Source organism: Geotrypetes seraphini, chromosome 6 (genome assembly GCF_902459505.1).
Source record: "Geotrypetes seraphini chromosome 6, aGeoSer1.1, whole genome shotgun sequence".
Taxonomy (NCBI): Eukaryota; Metazoa; Chordata; class Amphibia; order Gymnophiona; family Dermophiidae; genus Geotrypetes; species Geotrypetes seraphini.
In genome coordinates this window covers 104985576-105006213 of record NC_047089.1, presented here as the reverse complement: position 1 = coordinate 105006213, position 20638 = coordinate 104985576, and positions in this window count along the sequence as shown.

Sequence of the window (20638 nt, the reverse complement as noted above, 5' to 3'; positions counted from 1 at the left end):
TGTTTAATAGCTGTACATTAACAGCTATTTCTGAACTTATCTTAAAGGTTAAAAAGACATCTATACTTCATGATGCAATATCACTCTCATGGCTAAAAATGGATAGACATGGGCTTTTGCCGCTCTTACTGATTATGATTAAGAGTTTAGAAACAGGGATCTATCCTGACAGTTGGAAACATTCTTATATAACACCAGTTTTCTGAATCAACATTCAGTGGTCTGATATGTCGGGATAAAGCTTGTTAATGGATGATAAGCCTTGAAAACACCTTCTGTAGGTGAAACATAGCTCCTATTTCCCTGAAAAGACCACAATTAAAAGCTAAGTACCCTTGAAATATGCTAGAAGGGTTGTTAAATTAAAATTTAAAAGTAAAGTTTGTTAGTAAAAATTGATAGCGGCTCCAGTGAGGAGGTAGTACATAAAGCCTAGGGCAGTGAAAACTTTTGAGCCCAAATGGTACTTCTGAGGAACTGAGGAATTTGAGATATATACTGAGTTTGGTATATATTTTGGTGAGTTTGTTGGATTACAGAGCATTATCTGCAGCCCAATTTGGAAGGTGAAATTTTTTAAAAGAATATTCCATTAGTAAAAAGCTTCAAATATCTTAGAATTTGGCTTGATTACAGCTGACCTTTGAAAAACAAGTGTCAGGTCATAAAAAAAGGATTCTACTCATTGAGAGCTTTGAGGACAATAAGGGGATTATTTCAGGAGAAATATTTACACACCCTTCATGCTTTAATAATCTCAAAGCTAAATTATTGTAACATCATATACTTAGGAACATCAAAGAGGAAACTGAAAAGATTATAAACTATACAGAAAACTGTAATAAAAGTTTTGGGCTTTAAGAAAAAGTTTATCTGCAACACCTGTTCACTATAGAATTTGATTTAAAGTCTTAATTCTTGCACGAGTTTTCTATTCTTTACAGCCTGACTATTTACATTGTTTTTAAATTCCTTATTCACTATCAAGAATTCTAAGATCTATTCAAGATAATAGGTTAGTATTCTCTTCTGTGCATAGAGCTAGGTGTGAGTCAACACAAAATAAAGCGTTCTACTTTGCAGCTCCAAACTTATGGGATCATTTGCACAGAGTTAAGATTAGAAGCAAAATTCAAATCCTTTCAAACTATGTTAAAACCGGCTTTTTTTTTTTTAAGAAGCATTTGAACAAGATTTGATCCAATCTGAACTAACGCATGTTTTTTAAATGATTTTTGGGGATCTTCAGTCAACAGTCCTGTGAAATTTAATATGATAATTTTGCCTTATTTAGGAGTGAATGTTATCCTGTATGGAAATGTGCTCATGCCATACTCTTAGCTTAACCTCACTCTTTAAACTTGGTTCAAAATGACTGTTAGTTATTAAAGTTATACCAACAGGTTTTCACCAATCATACATGAATATGTAATTTTGCACCCCCAAAAATTAATTATAGAAAAGTTATACTGCAAAAACAATTGATGATATAACAGCACTGAGTCCAGAACATTCCACTGACTTTAATTAAAAAATCCACTACTACCGTCTTTGGGTAAGCTTCTTATCTCTATTGCCCCTGCACACACTCATGGGGATGTGCTCAGTAGCAAAGCAAATGAAATAACTGAAATGATAGTTTAATGCTCTGCATTGGGCAACCAAAGGGGCTCCAGATTTCTCTCTCAGGATACAAGAATGGTGCTTGCTGATATGTACATACAGTATAAGCTCCTGGTGGTCTTCCCCGTGTACCATTACATGCACATCTCAGTTCACAGACTACATGATGAATTTTTTCAGATAGTAGCAGTATTTACAAGATTTTCCAGCAACAGGGTTGACAAATACATCAACCTGTTCTGTTCTGTCATAGCACAAATTCCACAAGTTCCACATTTTTAATGGCCTGTGAACCCAGTATTCAACATTAGGCTGAGGAAGAGACGTAGCAGTTCTTTAAATTTTGAGTCCTTGAAAAAGTGGTCCAGACCTTTCAAGATATCACAGTTAATTTAGAACCCAGCCTGATACTCCAGGATGAGGAACTTCAATCAGGTCAAGATACCTCAGGCAGATTTTCCTAGATGACAGAAAATGGTTTTAACTATATAATAGACTTTTAGGGACATAATAAAAAAAACCTAAAACATCCAAAAAAACATTCAAGTCAGCTCTTGAATGTCCTATGTGCCGCAAATCAAAACTGTTTTCCTGGAAGTCTAACAAGGCATTTCACCCGCTATGCATCCAGAGTTTAAGGGGAGGGGGTGTTAAGAGGTGTGTTTTGGGTGGAATAGAAATAGACATCTTGTAGGGATAATCAAGCCTTTTGCAAAACTTAGATGTTTTAGGATAGACGTCTTTTGGAAGTATCTAAGTGCCAAAATGTACCCAAATTGACCAGATCATAACTGGAGGAATTAATTATTGATGCCCCTACACTCAACCAGTGGTAACTGACCCCCTCCCATCCCCCAATAATTTGAATGAAAGAGTGCATAGCAGTCTAGAACAGATGCACCTAGCAGCAGCATAGTAAGTAAGAGCAGGGGGGCAGACTACTCCAGATGCCATCTTGATGGGCGTGCCAGCACCTCTCCTCCTTTCTGCCCAAGCTCTTTCCTTACCCCTCCCCACTGTGTGTATGTTTTTTCTTCCCCATATCTCTACCTTTTCACCAGTGCGAACAGCATATCTAATCTGTTGCTCATACTTGCCTCAACTCTTCTTCTGAAGTCACTTCCTGGTTGCAGGACAAGGAAGTGACATCAAAGGGAGAGCCAAGGTCAGAGTAGGCAGCAGGTTGGAGATGCTGCTTGCCCTGGTGAAGTTAAAGAAGTACGGGGGAAGGAAAGATACATATATGGTGAGTGTTGGAGGTGGGGGGGGGGGGCACCACCACCCTGGGTGTTTCCTACCCTCACTATACCACTGAAACCTAATGTGGGAAATCCTAGTAAAGTATCACACAAGTGCCTTATGTAGCCAGGTGGGTAGGGTAGTGAACCATAGAGAAAAAGAGCCAGACTCCTAAGGCACTTTAACCACATCTATGGTGTTATGAGCCCACCAATATCCTATTATACTGCCATCTGCAACCATTAGGGCTCTTAGAATGGTAAACAGGGGGTATAGTAGGCTTTAGGGGAGTTTTGGAGGGCCTAGCATAAATTATATGGTGAGATGTATATCTGGCACTCTTTATGTGAAATTCATAGCAGTGATCTCTAAGGTGCTCTGTTGGCATATCTGTGTGGCTAGTCCATTAAAATGCTGGCTCCTCCAACATCTAAATGGTATAGTCAAAGATGGTGAATAAAGTTAGATATTGCAGCAGTCTAGGTATTTTGGCAGCCAAGATGTCCAAGTAGGTGATTTTTGAAAAAATAAAATAAAAAATGGGATGTTTCTGTGCTTTGGACTTTGGACATTTAGTGGGAAACATCCAAGTTAGACTTAGATGTCCTTTTTTGAAAATGACCCTCCACGTAGAACAGCCACAATTTATCAAACAGGAGATACTAGCCAGATGCAAATCCAACCTTAAAATATTTGCAGTCCTTCAAATTAAACACTATCTATAAATTCAAAAGCAACACTGCTTGAAGGAGAAAAGCTCTTCAGAAACCCTCTTCAGAGGGAAAGGACTTATAGGACAACTATATAAAGTCCTTAATATAAAGAGAATAAGCACAACCCACTTATACCAACAAAAATTGGGAAGATATCACAGAATAGTCATGGACCAAACATACATAACCTCCACAAAGAAGCACAGGTTTTGCAAAGATCTAATAGGCACTTTCTGAAGACGATGTGACCTAAAAAGACTTCATATCCCAATAAAGTCTCCAAGTAAACCATTATTCTCATAAACACCTATGGAATATTCACAGGTATTCTAGACTTATATAATCTTTCAGGTTACAAAATACTCTACTGTAACACCAGGTTAAAAAAATATAGTATGCACTATTTTATTGGCTTGTTTTAATACAATGATATACAACAGTGCCAATCTGTAACAAGGGGAACTTCTATATAAAGTTTGTAAGCTGTACCCAAATGCTAAAACAAACAAATAGAAAAATAAAGTTAAAAATGAAAAAAAAATGAAAAGAAAAACATAAATGTTCATCCCTAACATGCACCATCTAACATTATATGAGGAATGATGACAGACAGGCATGTAAAATATTCATAGGGTGAATCATATCACCTAACCACTATTTCTGGCCCACAAATCCATAATGCAGTCCCATGGAGAGCGTCCTGCCTTAAATTACTCTTATTAGTCTATTTGTTACTGTTCAGCTAACAGGACTTCAAAATAAAACTGTCTTTCAAAATCCGGATAGAAAATAAATAGACAATCAGCTTCCTTGCTAGTCTAGAAATGTATAAAATGACCCAGATTGAAGACAAAGACATGATTAATTCACATTGTAGTTTGGAAAGCTATTACATATCCCTTGAAATGAACAATGGGAAATAGATCTACTTTTTTGGGAACTGCTGGCTTATTTGGACCCAATCGGGCCACTTTTTGCTAGATTTTAGACTAATTCAGCATGGCTTATTCCAGTGGTCTCAAACTCAAACCCTTTGAAGGGCCACATTTTGGATTTGTAGGTACTTGGAGGGCCGCAGAAAAAATAGTTAATGTCTTATTAAAGAAATGACAATTTTGCATGAGGTAAAACTCTTTATAGTTTATATATCTTCCCCCCCCCTTAAGACCTGTATGTTCCCTTCTTTGCAGCATCCTCCAGCTTCCCCCCTGGCCTCCTGGTCTTAGTTTCAACTAATTACCGCAGCCTGCAGAGAGGATCGCCGATGCTGTAGCATTCCTTGCAGGCTGCCATCGGCTTCCGAAGCATGTTCCCTCTGCCGAGGTCCCACCCCCTCCTCTGACATCAGGGGCAGGAACGCGGCAGAGGGAACGTGCTTCTGAGGACAACAGAAGCCTGCAAGGATCACTACAGCACCGGCATTCCTCTCTGCAGGCTGCGGTAATTATCTGAAAGTAAGAGCAGGATGCCAAGGGGGAAGCCAGAGGATGCTGCAAAGAACGGGTAGCGCTAGTACAGACCCTGGGCCGCAAAATAGTACCTGGCGGGCCACATGTGGCTCCCGGGCCGCGAGTTTGAGACCACTGGCTTATTCTATGTTCTTATATTGTTATGAGTGGTAAAATAGTTGAAGGAAGATGGATAATACTACAATGACTAAAATATGTTAATTATGATATCTAAAATTAGTCTTGGGACAAATTTGTGACAGGTGAGTCAGCATTTCAAATTCTTTTGAACCAGTCAGGCAGAAAATTCACTGAGTATTTTCATACTCCTAAATAGTAGGCTTTTTATAGGTTGTAATGCAATATAAAATAATAAAAGTTTTATGACTGTAAAGCCATATTTTAAAGATATTCCTAAATAAGAGATTTAAAAAAAAAAAAAAACCCAGCTTCAGCAAACCCTCCTGATAATGAAAAAATAGTCAGTAATCTGCAGGCAAACATTTCTATATCACCACATATTTTCAGGTGAAATGACAAGTGACAAGGTCACTTCTGCAGACAAATGGTGAAATGGAATTCTCATGATAAACACCCTCCGTAATCTACTATCATACAAGGAAGAATGACAAACTGTCACTGTGCTCCTGGGAATTACCTATAACACCCCCCCTCCATTATTACTACACCTGAACATTATTAAAGTTCTACAGCAAACACCTAGGAAAATTGGATAACTCAAAAAATATATTCCCTGAACCACGACTTGCATTTCTTCATAAACAAACCTTCAGCAATTCAGAATGAGGGCCACCAGGAATACTGACCTAGAACAGCAAGCAATGAAATCACTGCAGGCACATACCATATGTACAACCTCTACTCTCAAAAACCACAGATCACATCAATAAAAATATATTGATTTTTTTGCCTGAAAAACCTGTAATACAGCAAACTTAATCTAATGCAAAAAAATGACCCAAAGGAGTCTGTGTGGGAGAGATATAACACACATTGTGCTAAAATGAATCACCAGAAATTCAAAATATCAGGCCCTTATACTAGAACACTTCAGAGACAGTTCATCACCCAGCTGGCACATTTCCTTATGGATTCTGTGGAATCATTGGTATTTGATCCTAAAAGATGTCTAGAAACACATAAAACAAGTAAAAACTGGAAATTTTCTTTTCAAATCTGCTCCATCTCTTATATTCTTTCAACTGATATCTGCACAAACCATATATAAAGATTACAGATGCATTTCTTTGTGACTGCTATTTTGCAGCTTCTACCTTAAACTTTTTTTCTGTCTATTGACAGTTTTGTTTGATTTTTTCCCCTCTAATTTACTGGATTAATATCTGTTGATTGTTGACATCTATAATCTGTATCATAGGGCTAATTTACTAAAACATGGAAATTCATGCAGTTGTTAATGTGGGTTAATATATGTGACAGAGTGAATCTGCTTAATTTACAAAAAGGTAGTCACTACAGTTACAGTACTCTGTACAATTAACATGCACAGTAAATCATAATAATGATAGAGTATGACTGCTCCGATTTAGTAAGTCATCTATCACAAAAAAGAAAATTAGCTTTGAAGAATAAACTTGTGTGCCTAAATCTACATTTCGTTATTGCTACAACAAAAGACATCAAAACACACCTATAGGGTTCATTTTACCATAGCTTAAAAAGGCTTACCATGTGACATGCTGAGGTGTTGCGTGGTAATTTATTTATTTAGATTTTTATCCTGTCCTCCCAGTAGCTCAGAATGGTCTACAAGCAAACATTCGCAGTGGAGTACATTTGGACAATACAAAGACAATACAGTAGTTTAAATACAGGACTATACAGCAATTTGAGTACAGGTTAAGAATGGTCTATACAGCAATTTAAGCAGAAGTTTAGAATGGAGAAGAGAGGGTAGAGGGGAGGGGGGGGGTTAATGGGAGTGAGGCATAGACTGTGGTTGAATTTTAGTTGAAGAGGAGGGTCTTTACCGCTTTCCAGAAGGTCATCCATGAGTTCTGTAATCTGATTTGTGGGGGAGTTGGTTCCAGAGTTGGGGGATGAAGTGGCTGTAGGAGTATTTGCGGGTGGTATCTGATAGGAGGGACTTTCCTGGGGGGATGCATAGGCGTTTCTCCATTTCTGAGCAGAGGGAGCGGGTGGGGGTGTACAGGGTTAGTTTGGATTTTATGTAGGTAGGGGTGCTTTGAATGTGCAGCATTGGTTAATTGGAAGCCAGTGTTCAGCGTGGAGGGCTGGAGAGTTGAGGTTGTGTAGGAGGCGAATTGCTGCATTTTGTACCCGCTGGAAATGCTTGAGATCTTTTTTGGCTACTCCATTAAATAGGGAGTTGCAGTAATCTATCCTGGAGAGGACATAGGCATAGAGGAGTTGGGCTAGGTCGGGTGTGGAGATGTAGGGTTTGATCCTTCTCAGTTGGCGGAGGTAGTAGAAGGAGGTGGAGACTACTTGAGATATGTGGGTGGATAGGGACAGGTAGCCGTCTAATGTTACTCCTAGGCTGCGTATTTGATCTGCTGAAGTTAGTAAGGTGGAGTCCCATGATAGTGTTGGGCATGTGTATTTGGTACTTTTTTCCCTGATCCATAAAAGTTCAGTCTTGGAGGCGTTCAGCTGTAGTTTCTTGTTTGTCATCCAGGTTTTCATGTCAGAGAGGCAGTGATGTAGGTTGGCGATTTGGGATAATCGGTTTTCGCCTAGGTAAGATAGGTTTTCGCCTAGATAAGATCGGTTTTCACCTAGGTAAGATCCAAATGTTTATGTGCAAACCAAATGCTAAAATATTTTTAAAAACATTTTCTCTGAGAGGGCATGTCAGAAGCAGAGGGGTTAGCATGACAGTGCATATCAGTTAACATAGCTACATTACTGTATGCTGATTTGCACAGAATTAGCACATGACCATTAGGGCCTGATTCTGTATAGGACACCCGATTTTAGCAGCCGCCTAAGCAGCTTTTGAGAATCAGACATGGGCATCCTATATAGAATTGTGTCTGTCCATTATGGAATTGCATCTGTCCACCTAACCCCATCTAATCCTGCCAAACCTCACCTAACCACCCCGATTCTCTAACTTGCTTCTATGTCACAGGCACCATTTAGAGAATCGTGTTGTTGCTATTTAAAAATAAAAATGTAGTCCAAAACATCCAAATTGTGCCTTGGACATTTTGTAAGCCTGCCATAATCCCACCCAAAACATATTTCTAACATGCTTGCTTAATATTTAGATGCACATCCAACAAGATATCTAAAAGCCAGTTTCAAAAATGCCCACCTAGACATTTTGACTATAAGATGTCCAAGTGCAGGTTTATGCCCTCTTTGGACATCTTTTTTTTGTTTGTTAATGAGCCCATAGGCACATATCTGATATGTACTAATCATATTAGACTTTAGTGCATGGTCATTAATTCAAAAACTCTGTCATTTTCTGGCTACTGTTATAACAGCCTTAGCACCTAGGAAAAACCCCATATAAGAGCACACTAATTGCAGAAGCATGTAAAAGAACCCCATAGTGTTTTATGACATAACTTTTCATACCTTCCTACATTTCACAATTTGCTGTCCTTATGGGTCATAAAATAGTTTGCTTTGTTAATTTGCATAATATATACTGCATTATAAACATAAAAAGAACAATTATAACAAATATTCAAAAGTTAAGAATAAAAAATCCTCAAAATATGGATTGCCCACTCTCCTTGACTCAATTCTTAATGGAAGTTCCTGCGCTATCTTGATAGTCTAGGTCAGGGATCCCCCAAACCCCGGTCTATGGCTCACTAGCGGTCCACAGCCGTCCGACAGCCGGGCTGTGAGAGAACTGCCGGCAATGGGCATCTCTTCCCCTTGTCTTGCCATCTCCCTCCCTTCCCCTCACATTTGCGGGTGCTTTTCAGAGTTTTCTGTTTCTGAGTGTCCGGATGTGGCAACATTCTCACAAGTCCCACACGACTGCTCCATAGCTTCTCCTCTGATGCACTTCCTGTTTCTGCCTGGGTGACTTGCGTGACTTTGGGGCAATCGTGTTGGACTTGTGAGAATGTTGCCGCATCTGGACACTCAGAAACAGAAAACTCTCAAGAGCACCCGTGAAAGTGAGGGGAAGGGAGAAAGGTGGCCCGATAAGGGGAAGAGGTTCAGTGGCACTGAAGGTAAGTGAAGGGAGAGGGGGAGGGGTAACAGATGCTGAAAGGAGAGCAGACTGAAGAGAAGTGGAGAGAGAGGGAGGAGCAGAGACTGGATGGAACTGGGGAGAGGAGAAGATGCTGGTTGTAAGGGGAGAGAGAGAGGGGAACAGATGCTGAAAGTGGAGAGAGAGGGAACAGATGCTAGAAGGAAGTGGGGAGGAGAGAAAGGGGAGCAGACGCTGGATGGGATGGGAGAGAGATATGGGAACAGACACTGAAAGTTGAGAGAGAGGGAGCAGATGCTAGAAGGAAGTGGGGAGGAGAAAAAGGGGAGCAGACACTGGATGGGAGGGGAGAGATGGGAACAGACACTAGATGGGAGAGGATAGAGAGGGGAGCATACTCTGGAAGGAAGTGGAGAGGAGAGAGTGAGCACATGCTGGATTGGGGGAAGAGAATAGATTTAGTGAGGATAGATTTGGGGGAAGAGGATAGATTTAGTGAGATACTGGAAGGGGTGAGGGAAATAGGTGGCAAGCTGTAGGTAGACACAATAAAAGGGAAATTGACGACTGGAAAGTAAATAGACAAGAGGAAGAAAACAAATTGAGAAGGAATAGCAGAAAAGAAAAGGAAGGAGAGGAGAGAGAGATACTGGAGCATTGGGGGAGGGGGAGAAAGATAACAGATCTGAAGGGAGATACTAAACACCACCAGACGGAGGGAGGGAGAGATGGAAGGGAAGAAGACAGAGATGTCAGACTAATTGGGGGGGTAGAGGGAGAGACAGTTTCTAGTAGAGGTATAGAAATAAAGCAGATGCCATATGGAAGAGGCAGAAAGAAGGCAGATGGTGGATGGAAGAAAGAGAATGACAAGAAGATGAGGAAAGCAGAAACAACAAAGGTAGAAATTTTGATTTCTTTTTTTTGCTATAAATATAATGTATATATTGTGTATAAAACTGCCCTATCAACCTGACCTGAATCCCCCTTACTGGTTTCTGGAAAAATTTGCTTCTATAAAAGCAGTCCTTGATGTCAAAAAGGTTGGGGACCACTGTTCTAGGTACTGTCATGTTTTATTGTTATCTGCTTTTATTGTGAAGTAAGCACAGAAATATGATATCTGTCAAGCTAAAAAAATACAGAGCAAGAAAATCACAAATTTATATTAACTTTCACGAATCATTTAGGATAAGTATGTAGCTGTTTTACACAGTGAAATAGGTGTAGCCCTCCCCCTCAACATTCTTTTTAGTAAAATAGCTAGAACTTTTTCAGGTTGATTGGAGATAATCATTGGACTAAGGTATTTTGAACTTCATAGAAATTTCTACTGGATTTGGATCTAGACCATGGGAAGAGTAGAAAGACAGTGGGCAAAACTAAAAGGAGCTATTACAAGGGTAACAAACCATTTTGCAAGGAAATTAAGCAAAAGTATGAGGAAATGAAGGCTGCTTTGGTTCTCACAACTAGTAGCTGAAAAGGTAAGGAAAAAGAGGTTAACCTTCATAAATTGCAAAAGACTGAAGAAAGAGGAAGACAAGCAGAAATATCTTGAAAAGTTAAGAGAAGCTGGTAGAGTAGTCAGGAAAGCAAAGTTACAACTGGAAGAAAAAATTGCCGATATAGTAAAACTGTGGGGGGGGGGGGGGATACAGTTTTTAAATATGTTAGTTATGAAAGGAAGCATAAAAGTGGAGTTGTGGGACTCAAAGGTGAAGGAGAGAAATGCGTAGAACATAGTAACATAGTAGCATAGTAATATAGTAGATGATGGCAGATAAAGACTCGAATGGTCCATCCAGTCTGCCCAACCTGATTCAATTTAAATTTAAAAATTTTTTCTTCTTAGCTATTTCTAGGCAAGAATCCAAAGCTTTACACGGTACTGTGCTTGGGTTCCAACTGCCGAAATCTCTTTTAAGACTTACTCCATCCCATCTACACCCTCCCAGCCATTGAAGCCCTCCCCAGCCCATCCTCTACCAAACGGCCATATACAGACACAGACCGTGCAAGTCTGCCCAGTACTGGCCTTAGTTCAATATTTAATATTATTTTCTGATTCTAAATCCTCTGTGTTCATCCCACGCTTCTTTGAACTCAGTCACAGTTTTACTCTCCACCACCTCTCTCGGGAGCGCATTCCAGGCATCCACCACCCTCTCCGTAAAGTAGAATTTCCTAACATTGCCCCTGAATTTCCCACCCCTCAACCTCACATTATGTCCTCTGGTTTTACCATTTTCCTTTCTCTGGAAAAGATTTTGTTCTACGTTAATACCCTTCAAGTATTTGAACGCCTGAATCATATCTCCCTGTCTCTCCTTTCCTCTAGGGCAGGGGTGTCCAATGTCGGTCCTTGAGGGCCGCAGTCCAGTCGGGTTTTCAGGATTTCCCAAATGAATATGCATTGAAAGCAGTGCATGCAAATAGATCTCATGCATATTCATTGAGGAAATCCTGAAAACCCGATTGGACTGCGGCCCTGGAGGACCGACATTGGACACCCCTGCTCTAGGGTATACATATTCAGGGCTTCAAGTCTCTCCTCATACATCTTCTGGTGCAAGCCTCCTATCATTTTCGTCGCCCTCCTCTGGACCGCCTCAAGTCTTCTTACGACCTTCACCAGATACGGTCTCCAAAACTGAACACAATACTCCAAGTGGAGCCTTACCAATGACCTGTACAGGGGCATCAACACCTTCTTCCTTCTACTGACTACGCCTCTCTTTATACAACCCAGCATCCTTCTGGCAGCAGCCACTGCCTTGTCACACTGTTTTTTCGCCTTTAGATCTTCGGACACTATCACCCCAAGGTCCCTCTCCCCGTCCGTGCATATCAGCTTCTCTCCTCCCAGCATATACGGTTCCTTCCTATTATTAATCCCCAAATGCATTACTCTGCATTTGCATTTGCATTGAATTTTAGTTGCCAAGTATTAGACCATTCCTCTAACTTTTGCAGATCCTTTTTCATATTTTCCACTCCCTCTTCAGTGTCTACTCTGTTACAAATCTTGGTATCATCTGCAAACAGGCACACTTTTCCTTCTAACCCATCAGCAATGTCACTCACAAACATATTGAACAGGATTGGCCCCAGCACCGATCCCTGAGGGACTCCACTACTCACCTTTCCTTCCTTCGAGCGACTTCCATTAACCACCACCCTCTGGCTTCTGTCTGACAGCCAGTTTCTGACCCAGTTCACCACTTTGGGTCCTAACTTCAGCCCTTCAAGTTTTTTCAACAGCCTCCTATGAGGAACTGTATCAAAGGCTTTGCTGAAATCCAAGTAAATTACATCTAACATATGTCCTCGATCCAGCTCTCTGTCACCCAATCAAAAAATTCAATCAGGTTCGTTTGGCATGATTTACCTTTTGTAAAGCCATGTTGCCTCAGATCCTGTAACCCATTAGATTTAAGAAAGTACACTATCCTTTCTTTCAGCAAAACTTCCATTATTTTACCAACAACTAAAGTGAGGCTTACCGGCCTGTAGTTTCTTGCTTTATCCCTGTGACCACTTTTATGAATAGGGACCACATCCGCTCTCCTCCAATCCCCAGGAATCACTCCCGTCTCCAGAGATTTGTTGAACAAGTGTTTAATAGGACTCGCCAGAACCTCTGGGATGGATCCCATCTGGTCCCATCGCTTTGTCCACCTTCAGTTTTTCAAGTTGCTCATAAACACCCTCCTCCATGAACGGCGCAGAATCTACTCCATTTTCTGGTGTAAATTTGCTAGACAATCTTGGTCCTTCTCCAGGATTTTCTTCTGTGAACACAGAACAGAAGTATTTGTTTAGCACATTTGCTTTCTCCTCATCACTTTCCACATATTGGTTCCCAGCATCTTTAGCCTAGAAATTCCATTTTTCATCTTCCTCCTTTTACTAATATATCTGAAAAAATTTTTGTCTCCCTTTTTTACATTTTTAGCCATTTGTTCTTCCGCCTGTGCTTTCACCAGACGTATCTCTCTCTTGGCTTCTTTCAGTTTCACCCTGTAGTCCTTTCTGCTCTCATCTTCTTGGTTTTTTTTATATTTCACGAACGCCAACTCTTTCGCCTTTATTTTCTCAGCCACTAGGTTGGAGAACCATATTGGCTTCCTTTTTCTCTTGTTTTTATTGATTTTCTTCACATAAAGGTCCGTAGCCATTTTTATCGCTCCTTTCAGCTTAGACCACTGTCTTTCCACTTCTCTTATGTCCTCCCATCCTAACAGCTCTTTCTTCAGGTACTCTCCCATTGCATTAAAATCCGTACGTTTGAAGTCTAGGACTTTAAGTATCGTGCGGCCGCTCTCCACTTTAGCCGTTATATGAAACCAAACCGTTTGATGATCGCTACTTCCTAGGTGAGCACCCACTCGAACATTAGAGATACTCTCTCCATTTGTGAGGACCAGATCCAATATCGCTTTTATTTACCCTTGTGGGTTCCGTCACCATTTGTCTGAGCAGAGCCTCTTGAAAGGCATCCACAATCTCCCTACTTCTTTCCGATTCCGCAGAAGGAACATTCCAGTCCGCATCTGGCAGGTTGAAATCTCCCAACTGAAGAACCTCCTCTTTCCTTCCAAACTTTTGGATATCCACAATCAGATCCTTATCAATTTGCTGCGATTGAGTCAGAGGTCTGTAGACTACACCCACATAGATAGAAGTTCCATCTTCTCTTTTCAGAGCAATCCATATCGCTTCTTCCTCTCCCCAGGTCCCTTGCATTTCGGTCGCTTGGATATTGATCTTTACATAGAGAGCTACTTCTCCACCTTTTTGACCATCTCTGTCCTTCCTAAAAAGATTATATCCCGGTATGTTTGCATCCCATCCATGTGATTCACTGAACCATGTCTCCATGATAGCGACAATATCTAAATCTGCCTCTAACATCAGGGCTTGCAGATCATGAACTTTGTTGCTTAGACTGTGAGCATTTGTGGTCATTGCTTTCCAGCTATTTTTCAGCGATAATCTCCTTTTTCGTATGGATTTTTGTTTCATTTCACTTTCCGTTGCAATACTAAGAAATGAGTTGTTGATATTGCTTATGTTGCTGTCTTTACTACTATCACATCTTTTCTTTTGCCGGGGGTGGTCTCTATAATTGTCCTTCGTACATACACCACCCGCACCTTCTAGTTTAAATGCCTAGAAAAATATTGTCTAAATTTCTCTACAAGGTTTCTTTTTCCTGCTGTAGTAATATGTAGCCCATCAGTGCAATATAGCTTCTTGTCCTTCCATGTATTTCCCCATCCTCCTATGTACCTGAAGCCTTCTTGATGACACCAGGCTTTGAGCCATCTATTAAAGTCCTCTGTGTTTTTCACTCTTTGCTCTCCCTTTCCATATGCAGGCAGTATTTCAGAAAAAGCTAAAGTCTTTACAAAAGGTTTCACGCCCTCACCAAGCTCCCGAAAAGCTTTCTGTGCTGCAAGTGTGGAGTTGTTGGCCAGGTCATTTGTTCCCAGATGGATAACAACATCAGTGTTAAAATCCTTAGTTTCTTCCTTAGTTATAGTCAGTATTTGCCTGGAACTCCTGGTAGCTGAGGATCCTGGAAGACATTTCACTATTTTGGTATCTTCGCCTTGTGTTCCAAGGTTAATGCCTCTGATGATGGAATCCCCCAACAGTAATAGTTTTCTGTTTTTGGCCTTTTTATTTGTGCTTAGGGTGCGCTTGTTCTCTTTAGTTACCTTCATTGGTTCCAGTCCCACCTCCCTTCTGTTTTCTTGAGTATCGCAGTGCACTAGTGGAGCGAAGGAATTCTGTAGATGTAATATTTGTGAAGGTGGATGTTTCTGTGTTACATGTCGCTGTCTTCCTGAGCCTACTGTGACCCATTTATTTCTGGGCTGTTTTATTCTTTGAGGTAGAGGTGGTAAGTTGGTATGTTTTTGTGGAGTGATGAAAGCTGCTTTAATTGTATTCAATTCCTGTTTAAGTTTGCAGAGCTCCTCCTTAATACTAGCAAGTTGAAGACAGATGGGGCAAGCCTTAAGCCTCCAAATAGTATGTCTTGGAATTAAAGCACCACAGTGATTGCATAGAATAAAGGTCATCTTGATTGGTTGTGAAGTGACTTGATTTGAGTAGTCCTGATTATTTGGTCTCTATATATGAAAAGTGGTCCCTGGGGTTGGTAGGACTATAAGTCTTACCCTTATTCCTATGAAGAGGAAGAGGAAATAAGATTTAACAGAGGAAAGAGAAGGGATTATTTTTTTGTGCTTTTTTGGGTATTTTTTAAGTAAGAAACAGGGAGGAGAAGAGAAATTAAGCAGATATAATGCTGAAAACCAGTGAAAAGAGCAGAATATGAAATGCAGAGCAACTTAGCTTATTGAAGTTCACAGGGCAGCCTTGTTCACAGCACTGTCCCAAAGATAATGCAGTTAACCTTAGAAGTAAATAAGAACCCCTCCCTTCTCTACCTAATCAGCAGACACAATGGCTAAAAACTAGTAAGTCAGAAATACAGGCTCTATACCACCTAAAACACAGTATTTTAAACAAAAATCAGTGGCTACCCTAAAATACAGGATTTATAACAGAAGGTGATAATAATACTGCCAAATTACCCAACAAATATTTCTGTTCTATGTTCACAGCTTAAAGACAGGATATGGACCACAGAAGACAAATGCAAATAGAAATGAAGATGTGGTAAATCCTAAATGATTTTCAGAGGAGTAGCTAAATTAAAGTTGGACAAAGCAATGGGGCCTGATGGTGTACATCTGAGGATACTGAAAGAACTTAGGGAAATTCTGGGAGCTTCACTTCTCTAGAGTCAGGAGTGGTACCAGTGGACTGGAGAATGGCCTCTGCTGACAGAGCATGCTAGGTTACTTGACATAGATGTATTGGTATTTGACACAGGCGATGATACTCTATCAACCACTCAGAGCCTTACATTCTGAGAGGACGATATGACTATCATTGACAGATTTTTCGAAAGTACATTATGAAAGCATAAGAACATCTGCTATCTCTATAGCAGGAGTGACCTTATGGAACAATTTAACTGGACCATTGAGAGCCCTTTTGGATTTTCAAAAATTTAAGAAGGAATTAAAAACCACTTTATTCATGGAAGCATTTAAATGATTGCTTATTCTTATTCTATGAGGATATTCCTACTAATATATGTGGTTGGCCTTGTCAGGCAATTGTGTCTTTAAAGAAATTGGTGTATGTGTTGTTTGTGTGAAATTATTGTATGTGCCTGCATTTTATGACTTTATTTGGAAATCACCTAGGAATAGGCGAGTAAGAAATTTTTAAAATCAATAAATAAATTTAGTTTTACTAAAATTTCCCTCGGATGAAGCAATGGATTTAGCAGCACAGGTTTTTATAACACAGAACATAAGAATATAAGAATTGTCATACTGGGATAGACCGAAGGTCCATCAAGACCAGTATCCTATTTCCAACAGTGGCCAACTCAAGTCCCAAGTATTTAGTTAGATCCCAAGTAGTAAAACATATTTTTATGCTGTTTATCTTAGAAATAAGTGGTGGATTTCCCCAAGCTATCTCAATAGTGGCCTATAGACTTCTCTTTCAGGAAATTATCTACGCCTTTTTTAAACTGCATAAAGCTAACTGATTTCTCCTCATTCTCCAGCAACTAATGCCAGAGTTTAATTACACATTGTGTGATGAAATATTTTCTCTGGTTTATTTTAAATCTACTACTTAGTAACTTTATCACACTCTGGGTTGTATACCATCCAGGCTAGGCAATTTGCTACTGTTCAATTTGTGAAATTGAACAATTACATCATCCAGAGTTACAAAGATTTGTATGAGTTTCTCTGATTCATCAGAATTCTGAGCCAGTACTCAATTTATATCATCTCCATCCTAATCAATTGTGGGATGTGACCAACCAAATTAATTTTTGTAGAACTGGATAAATTTGCAGTTCTGTGTTTATGATTTATAGGGCTGAGATGCCAAGTTATCCTCTTCCAGGCTGAAGGTTTGGGGACTGTCTAAAAAAAAAAAAAAAATAAATTATGTACCAATGTAGTATGGAATTTGTAGTACCTGATCCTGCCTACTGAAATCAGTGCTGCAAGTCCCATAATGTACCAATATGTGGTGATCATAAGTCTAGATCTACCCTACAATCTCCAGTCTAAAATTGAGTAATTTGGCATCTCTGGTATCAGCTTTTGTGCAAGGCAAATCAAAATGGTTTACAGGCTAAAGGAATTCTGGAGCTTTTAGGCAGGAGAGAAACAAGGAGCAAAAAGAAACCCAGACCTCTCCCCCCCCCCCCCCCCCACAAAGATCATCCTTAATCCTCGCTGCCACTTCTCCACCTATCCCTCCACCAATCACTCTAGGTTCAATTGTAAGCAACAGACCAACGAGTCACCCTCTGGAGGATTCTTCCTGTCACTTTGCCCTGCCTCTCTCTCCCTCCCTATTGGCCGGCCACGGCAGAGGGGGCGGATTTGCCAAGTCTTTTTAATAATAGAATGCTGAGGTTGCTGTGGGTAGCTCCGGGTGCAAAATGAAGAAGTGACCGAGCAAGTGCAGTAGCAGAGGAAGGGAGCCAGGCTGTGAGATAAAAGGAGTAGCACTCCATCAGGGTCAGGGAAAGGAGTTTCTATGCTATCCAATTTGGGGGGAATCCGTTACTGGTCTTCTGAGCGGATCCCAGGTTCTGATTCTCCGGAGCTAATTCCTGGCTCCCCTCTGTCCTGTTACACTAAGGTGAATCCGTGCCCGCAATGCAGCGCTCCACCTCTGTGTGACTTCAACTCGGATCAAAGGCAAGGGTAAAACTGGAAATCCACTATCATCTCCAGGCCCTCCCCCTTGGCCTCCCAATTCGGTGACCAACCCTCCTCCTGCCTTCAGGTCTTCTAAAGCAGGAGCGGCAGTGGATGGCCAGCAAGAGGCAGCGCTGTCGCTCCTGCTTTAGGAGGCTGATTTTTTTTTTAAACGAATTGATTCACTCAAAGTGAATCAGTGAATCGATTTGAATCGCAAATCGGGCAGCACTACTGGAAAAGCAGAAGCCTCTAATTAAGGAAGAAAGAAAGGCATTTTGTTATGTGCTTTTCCCTCTGAGAGACTTTTATTGGGGGGGGGCAGGGGGGAGGAAAAACTATTGCTCAGTACAGTTGAAAACCTTATAAAAAGGAATGAACTGTTTTGTCAACTTGGACATTGGTGGTTGAGGGCGCTAGAGAACCTGCAAGGAATGACAGCCTGATCGAGTTGCTCTCCCCCCAGCATTAATAATTACTAGAAAAAGAACTGAACACTCTCTAAATACCTTTTTATGTGCTGCATATTATTATTTCTAAACCTTTTTGCTACAAATTCATCTGCATTTCAATAAAAGATGGCCTCTAACAAAACAGGAAAAAGGCACAAACCTGAGCCAAGATCTTCTTCAAAGACACCGCTACCAAGCTCAGAAAATAGTGGCAACTCTGAGATATTAGAGGAACTCAAATCACTGAAGGGAATTATGACAGATTCCAAAGAGGAAATTATGAATGAAACTAATAAAATCAAAGATGAGCTGGCTAATTTGACAGCTGAAATGAGCCAATTTAAACTATGGGTGTCTGATCTTGAAGTTAAATCTACTGCCAATGAGGAATGTATTAGGCAGATCAAAGGCCAAATCAAAAAGATCACGATTCTGGAACAAGAAATCGCTGATGCTGGTGATCGTTCCTGTCGAAACAACTTGTGAATCCTTGGGTTACCAGAGGGAAAAGAGGGCACCAACGCTGTTAAATATGTTGAATCTTTGATACCGAAGGTGTTTGGTATTACCTTCGAGCGGGAATTTGAGGTGGAATGTGCACATTGCACTCCAGTAACTAAGTCTCCTAACAGCAAATACCCGAGAACCATGATCTTGAAAATCTTGCGGTATCCACAACTATTGCAAGTAATGCAGAAGGCTAGATCACTGGCACCTATACAATATGAAGGAAATACCTTGCTGTTTGTTCCAGATTTGAGCAAAAAATCTGCTGAAATCTGGAAGAAATTACTTGCCTTCCGTCCACAATTAAAATCCCTTGGAGCCCGATTCGGCATATTCTACCCTGCTCGAATGAGAGTCACATTCCAGAATGCTACCAGGGATTACACCAATCTGAAAGATTTAGAGGATTTCATTGAAAAGCAGTCTCCTACCCCGATCGATCAAGCTTGACATGTGGCCAGCCCAGCTCTGCTGCACTTAAGAGATTTGCCAACATGTGCCTCTCACAAGTAAAGCTCCCATCACAGCCCATGCTGGCTGCTGAGAGCTGCTTCTGTTCTCAAACGACTTGTGGTTTACTGAATATGCCTTAATCTATTTGAACTTTCTCCTTTTGCTTTGTTTTCACTATGCTGTTCTCATATTTCTTTTCCCCTACCTACTACTTAACTGATTGGATGTTTGCTCTGTCCTTAACATGGTAACACGACTGAACTAAGTTAATATGGTGTACCTTATACCGGGTCTGTTTGCATTCTTTTCTAAAGTTTAAGCATCGTTGTTTATTTACTCAGTGCTCCCACTGGCTTGATTATCTATCTCATTATACTTAATTGTCACCTTTAGAATTAACGACAGTCTGCTCTTTACAGCTAACACGTGCCTTGCCTCGATCTGGAGTAACATGCACTGTGCTCTGGTTTGCTGTATCATGAATTTGCCTCCATTACAAAGCTGATAGTACACTGAGTGTGGGAGCTTGAATTGTTTACTGGAATCGGGTTGGTGTTAACTGTGAATGAAGCAACATCATGCTCCTTATCCCATCTCTGTCTGATGTCTCAATAGACAGATCCCTATGTAAGATGTTTTACAAATACGTTCTTTAACTGGGTTCCAGCCCCTTACCCTATAAGAGGTCACAAAAAGGTGCAAACATGGTGCATTTTAAACAGAAGCCTTGCTTTGAATTTCTAATTTCGCAGCACATTTTCCTGGCTTCTATAGCAAAGAGCTCTGCAGCTGGTTACTTTTATAACCTCCTGCTAGCTCATTTGACCCACAAAATTGCTTTGCATAATTGATGAAGCTAGCCTGTTTACAAACTTGTTTCTTCTTAATTGGTATCTTTTGTCTAGCCTGTGAATATTACACACCCAATTAAGTCTTTGCTGGATGAACTTACTTGACTTACTCTGTAGTATTGCCTGTATAGATAGTCAGTGTATGGACTGCATGTTGACATTGGGCTGGCTTTTGCAATGCTTGCTATGAGTGATAAGAACATAAGAAAAGCCTTCACCGGATCAGACCGAGGTCCATCCAGTCCGGTGATCCGCACACGCGGCGACCCATATGTACACCACTACATATACATTATCTCTGATTCCATAGCCAAGCACCTAAAATAACAGCTCCAATACTGTTC